This window comes from Procambarus clarkii, chromosome 4, assembly GCF_040958095.1.
Source record: "Procambarus clarkii isolate CNS0578487 chromosome 4, FALCON_Pclarkii_2.0, whole genome shotgun sequence".
NCBI classification, from domain to species: Eukaryota; Metazoa; Arthropoda; class Malacostraca; order Decapoda; family Cambaridae; genus Procambarus; species Procambarus clarkii.
In genome coordinates this window covers 10,529,502-10,535,963 of record NC_091153.1, presented here as the reverse complement: position 1 = coordinate 10,535,963, position 6,462 = coordinate 10,529,502, and the positions used below count along the sequence as shown (strand labels likewise).

General features: G+C 47.0%; 1 protein-coding gene across 1 annotated transcript in view; it reads left to right on the top strand.

Moving 5' to 3' along the window:
- Window positions 1–846: 846 nt before the first annotated feature.
- The window catches only part of LOC123751671 (spectrin alpha chain), a 44,489-nt gene continuing 38,873 nt past the window's right edge, over window positions 847–6,462 (top strand). The window contains 1 exon segment of the mRNA XM_069332963.1: window positions 847–926. The gene's annotated coding sequence lies outside the window, so the exon portion shown is untranslated.

The following is a 6,462-nucleotide window of genomic DNA, read 5'->3' as shown; positions in this document are numbered from 1 at the left end:
GCAGTAACATATGTGTTCAATATAACAACAATTAAAAGGGGGGGGGGGATAGTAGAAATAGCCTAAACTACTCAATCCATTTTCTTGTCTCAATAAACATACTTGAACAACCATGATATAAGATGATAGCAATGATTACAATGGTAAAGTTGTACGGCTTTACCATTGTAAGTCTGCTAGATATATATATAGCCACAGGGTTTATAACCACAGTGTTATAAACCCATGGAACCGCCTTCCCGCCGAAGCCGTAAATGCAAAACCTCTGCTGGTTTAAAATCCAGATTTAAAAAATCATCAGGACAAATGGGGGGGTGGGGAACTTATGACAAGCTGCCGGCTTCCTGTCCTAATCGAAGCCACTAGAGTGTTAGTGGCCCTCAGGTAAATCCTGGTAAATAAGTTTTTTTAGTTTAGTTCATTTATTATGCACCCCATACCCTTCCTGTGGGCGGTAGAGGAAAGGGTTACAGAGGCACATAATGGGCTCAGGGACTGAACCCCACAATTCATTTAGCTAAGCAAGTTACAATCTTGATGAGCTAGTTACAAAATTCAATACACATCGTGACATCATCGATAAGTAAATAAGGTCGAGTATTAAAGTTACCCTGAACAGCATAGAAAACGCGTTGGGCTATTTCAATGACAGTTCTTCCTCCCTAGGGCCGTCCTGTTATTTGATATTTATCTTCCATATTTTACAGTATATGATTAAATTTATGTTAGCGTAACATTTCAATTAAAGTATAATAAAGACTGATACTTGTTTAGAATATGAATATGCTTGCATTATGTTGTAAATGCTAATATAATTGACAATTACTAACAGCTTGTTCCCTTGTAGGAAGAGCGAGCCTAGTAGCCGTCAAACGATCGAGAAGAGGAGACGTCGTCGTCCAGCTCCTCAATAACAGCCAAATACGGTAACTATTTACGAATTTTGGGAAACCATCTGCGGAATATATCTTTGAATAGACGTAAGAGGCCATGAGAAGTACGTATATATGTGTGTGTGTGTTGCGGGGACGAGGAATGAGAGATGACACGACGAGTCATGGCGGCGGTTGGTCTCGATACTTCACTCGCGGCCCCACCCACTCTGTGATCAATATTGCCTTAATGTGCATGAAAGGTGTATGTGTAAGAAAGGTGTATGTGTACAAGTGATGCTAACTGTAAACCGTTGTCTTGGAGTGAAATGCAGGTAGATGTTTGTGTTGGTGGGTGGCGGCAGGAGGGTGTAGAATACAGTAGGTGTGATGACCTCAGCAGCGGGTCCGAGGCGGCTTCTCGTCCCTCCCGCCGGGCTCTCCCTATCTCAGCCACTCGTGCATTCGTCAAATTACGACGTGGAATTGATAAGTCACACCATTTGACCCCATTGAGACATGGGCTAGTCATGTATGGTTTATTAACAGCTTTCTTGATATGAAGGGGAGAAAGGGCAGTTAATTCCATTTAGTGGGTCAAGGCTGTGGTCATATATAGCCGGTAAGTGTTTCTTACAGATTCGTGTGGTTTATATTGTAAGATTAAAAATATATTATTCATTTTGTTTTCATTGCATGAATGTCAATAGTGAATATTAAAAAAAGTGTGTTCCTTGATGGGCGGAAGAAGTGGGGCGGGGCGGGGCGGGTTGCGGTTGTCAAGTCATTATTTCCAGCAACTTTTTCCACCTGATATTGTGCGGTGTTTTTGTTTCGCATATAACACGTGAGTCATCACAGGCCTTATGTTCGTAACAAGTGCAGTATTACAATTCTGATGGCTAAAATGCAAACATTTGTCCCGGCATGCTAATATTGCAACTCCGAGTGAGGCAAGTGCCAGAATTAGAGGGAACCATCACCGCCCTCCCTCCCTGTCACACTCCTTCCCTCCCTCCCTATCCCTCCCAGTGCCTTACCACACCCCTCTCCCTTCTCCACAGCCTACCCCTTCCCTCCCTGTCACACTCCTTCCTTCCCTCCCTATCCCTCCCAGTGCCTTACCACCCCTTCTCCCTTCTCCACAGTCTATTCCTTCCCCACAGCCTACCCCTTCCCTCCCTGTCACACTCCTTCCCTCCCTCCCTATCCCTCCCAGTGCCTTACCACACACCCCTCTCCCTTCTCCACAGCCTACCCCTTCCCTCCCTGTCACACTCCTTCCTTCCCTCCCTACCTCCCAGTGCCTTACCACCCCTTCTCCCTTCCCCACAGCCTATCCCTTCCCCACAGCCTACCCCTTCCCTCCCTGTCACACTCCTTCCCTCCCTCCCTATCCCTCCCAGTGCCTTACCACACCCCTCTCCCTTCTCCACAGCCTACCCCTTCCCTCCACTCGTTCCTCCTCCCCTCCTGCCTTCACCCCCCCCCCTTACCAGGCGCCCTCCCCGGAGCCGGTGTGGGTGCCTGGTGGAGACAGATATGGGTGTGGCACTTGGCAAATATTTACTGGTAAAGATGTGAGCACTTGGAGCTACAGAGCCATGATATGGCTCAGACAGTAAATAAGCATATAAATAAGCCTACACTGGTGTAAGCCACACTGGTGTAGCCTACACTGGTGTAGTGTTACACTGGTGCAATGTTTGTCAAATATTTTTGTTTATGTAAAGTTTTGTGTTTTGTGAAGTATATATAGTATACTGTAAAACTGCTCCCTTTATACAGTACATGTACTTAACGTTTACATTCTCATATTAAAATCATATTGTTTCATTAGACTATAGTTAAATTCCTGGGAGAGGAGAGGCATTTGTTCCTTTCACCTGATTCCTCTGTTCACCTGGTAAACAAGGTATCCCATGAGTTAAACAGCTGCTGTGGGTTGCATCCTGGAGAAGGGTGGTGGGAGGACCTTATTAAAACGAACAGACTTCCTGTCCACAATAGCAAAGAATCAAGCACCAACCACCACTTGGAGAGTTTTCAGGCTCCAAGTTGATAAAGATAAGTGTTCTCAAATGAGGAAGTTTAGCAAAGAGGAACAGACTATTGAAATGTAATGGATTAAAAAATGGTATTCCTTCAGAAGGTCATGATCAGGGATGAGGGAATCATGGTAGCAGACAATGAAGGGGCACAAGGAGGGAGAAGGGAACTGGAAAACTATCTCATGGGGACAACCCCATCCAGTTAGTCCTCCCCACAGAACAACTTCCAATACAGTGGAGTGGCCATCAAAGGAGAGAGAGTGAGAAGGGATGGAAGAACGCGAGCTTCAATGTAATGTTCTCAAACATAGATGGGATTACAAATAATACAAGTCTCAAGAAGACTTGTCACAAGAAGAAAACCCAAATGTAATAGTACTGGCATAAAAAAATTATCAGGCATCATAAATGCAGTGTTTCTGCAGGATTCCTATGTAATAAGGAAATAGGGAAAGCATAATAGTAGTAGTAGTAGTAGTTGGAGGGGGTGAAGCTGCTGCTGTTGCTGCTGCTTCTTGAGATGGAGTTACAGGTATGAAGAGCTGGCTATCCTGGGCTGTGAATGGTTGTGACTTTATAATAGGCACTATAACAGTGGGAGGACCATTGGTAGTAATATATAACCCCAACTAAATAACAGAAGAACTAGACAGGAATATGATAGAAACATAACAACTATTAATATAATAGCAGCTTCTGTTGTCTACCGGAATGGGACTCGACTATTAAGCATTGGACCTTTCAACCATGGAAATAGACTGGGAGAACAAATAACCATATGGAGGTACTGGTACATGGAGAGTTAAACTATTGGACATGGCATTGAGAAAGAGAGACAAACCCTAGAACAGGGACGAAGGGAACCCGGGTCAACCCAAAGCGCGTCCAGGGCCACAGGTCGCGGCACGCAGGCAACGGCCTGTTTTGCCCAATCACTTCGACTGGACGGTAGAGCGACGGTCTCGCTTCACGCAGGCCAGTGTTCAATCCCCAACCACCCAAGTGGCTGGGTACCATTCCTTTCCCCCGTCCCATCCCAATTCTTATCCTGATTTCTTCCAAGTGCTATATAATTGTAATGGCTTGGCACTTTCTCCTGATGAGCTGCTACTGAGCTACTGGTGGCATAGGAGCCACCAGCAGCTTAGTAGGCTGAACATAAAGAACTAAACCTTACTTCCTTGTAGACACTGTTAGGTAAGTACTAACCACCCACCCTCCTGTTCTTATGAATACTGTATACTGTATAGTATCTTGCAGATCCTGCAAACAAGTCGTATCGAATACATAATTGGGCTACTTGCTGAATATGGACCAGTCTACCTTCAGCTCTTGAACTAATAACATCATTAAATACATGGAGAAATCACACTAACGTGATGTACAGTACACTGTATATTGATGAGAAAATCAACTCGAGCTCTGAGGTGACTCGAACCTGTGTTGAAGGCACTGCCAGCCACAAACTCTACCACTGTACCGTCATGTCAGGGTAGTACAGTGGTAAGAGTTTATGGCTGGCAGTGCCTTGGTTGCAGATTCAAGTTATCTCGGTATTCCAGTCAATTTTCTCAATGACATTGTGTCACGCCTACCCTGCATGGTAGGCTTGTAAGTGCTTAGCAAAACATCTAGTGATGTGTAATGTGTATGTATTTAACCCTTTTGATAAATAATGGAAATTATCTGACTATAATATAGGCTGTACTTCAAATATTAACCCTTCTTTAGTCACTAACCCTTCTTTAGTCACTTGATGCAAGTACAGTACAGTACAATATTGTATATATTTAAATTATTTATAAGGAGCACATTATCTTATCATGCGGTCTTGTCCAATCTAATCAACTGGCTTAGCATTCCAGAAACATTACACTGTCCAACATTTTGATGTTAAAGACTCCATCTACATGTTGATTAGGCTTATGCTCAACAAAATTTAGTGAGTATAAATAAGCAAATGTAGCATCAACCAGAAAATGATAGCATGGATTATGAGAACCTTCAAATCCAGAGATGCCACTACAATGCTCCTGCTTATCAAATCACTTGTACTTTCCTGTCTTGAATACTGCTAGGGGGTAAATGGGGTGATGAGTTACTAACAATATTCAAGACAGAAAAACACAAGTAATATGATAAGTACTGTATAAGCATTGTGGTCGCCAAAAAATTGACAAAAATGCAGAATAATACCAGTGAAGATCCTTAGGACTCACTCTCTCAGAGAAAGAGGGAGGGGGATAAAAAGAGGGAGTGAGGAAGGAAGGGGAGAAAAAAGAGAGGGAGGAAGGGAGGGAGGGGGAGAAAAAGAGAGAGGAAGGGAGGGGGAGAAAAAGAGAGAGGGAGGAAGGAGGGAGGGGAGAAAAAGAGAGAGAGGAAGGGAGGGAGGGGGAGAAAAAGAGAGAGAGGGAGGGAGGGGGGAGAAAAAGAGAGAGAGGGAGGGAGGGAGGGGGAGAAAAAGAGAGAGGGAGGAAGGGAGGGGGAGAAAGAGAGAGGAAGGAGGGAGGGAGGAGAGGGAGGGGGAGAAAGAGAGAGGAGGAGGGAGGGAGGGGGAGAAAGAGAGAGGAGGGAGGGAGGGAGGGGGAGAAAGAGAGAGGAGGAGGGAAGGAGGGGGGAAAGAGAGAGGAGGAGGGAAGGAGGGGGGGAAAGAGAGAGGAGGAGGGAAGGAGGGGGGGAAAGAGAGAGGAGGAGGGAGGGAGGGGGAGAAAGAGAGAGGAGGAGGGAGGGAGGGGGGAGAGAAAGAGAGGAGGAGGGAGGGAGGGAGGGGGAGAGAGAGGAGGAGGGAGGGAGGGGAGAAAAAGGGAGGGGGAGAAAAAGAGAGAGGAGGAGGGAGGGTGGGGGAGAAAAAGAGAGGAGGAGGGAGGGAGGGGGAGAAAAGAGAGAGGAGGGAGGGAGGGGAGAAAAAGAGAGAGGAGGAGGGAGGGAGGGGGAGAAAAAGAGAGAGGAGGAGGAGGGAGGGAGGGGGAGAAAAAGAGAGAGGAGGAGGGAGGGAGGGAGGGGGAGAAAAAGAGAGAGGAGGAGGGAGGGAGGGAGGGGGAGAAAAAGAGAGAGGAGGAGGGAGGGAGGGAGGGGAGAAAAAGAGAGAGGAGGAGGGAGGGAGGGGGAGAAAAAGAGAGAGGAGGAGGAGGGAGGGGGAGAAAAAGAGAGAGGGGGAGGGAGGTAGGGGGAGAAAGAGAGAGAGAGGGGAAGGGGGAGGGGAGAAAGAGAGAGGAGGGAGGGAGGGAGGGGGAGAAAGAGAGAGGAGGGAGGGAGGGAGGGGGAGAAAAAGGAGGAGAGAGGAGGGAGGGAGGGGGAGAAAAAGAGAGGAGGAGGAGGGAGGGAGGGGGAGAAAAAGAGAGGAGGAGGGAGGGAGGGGGAGAAAAAGAGAGAGGAGGAGGGAGGGAGGGGGAGAAAAAGAGAGAGGAGGAGGGAGGGGGGAGAGAAAAAGAGAGAAGGAGGGAATGAGGGGGAGAAAAAGAGAGAGGGGGAGGGAGGTAGGGGGAGAAAGAGAGAGAGAGGGGAAGGGAGGGAGGGGGAGAGAGAGAGAGGAGGAGGGA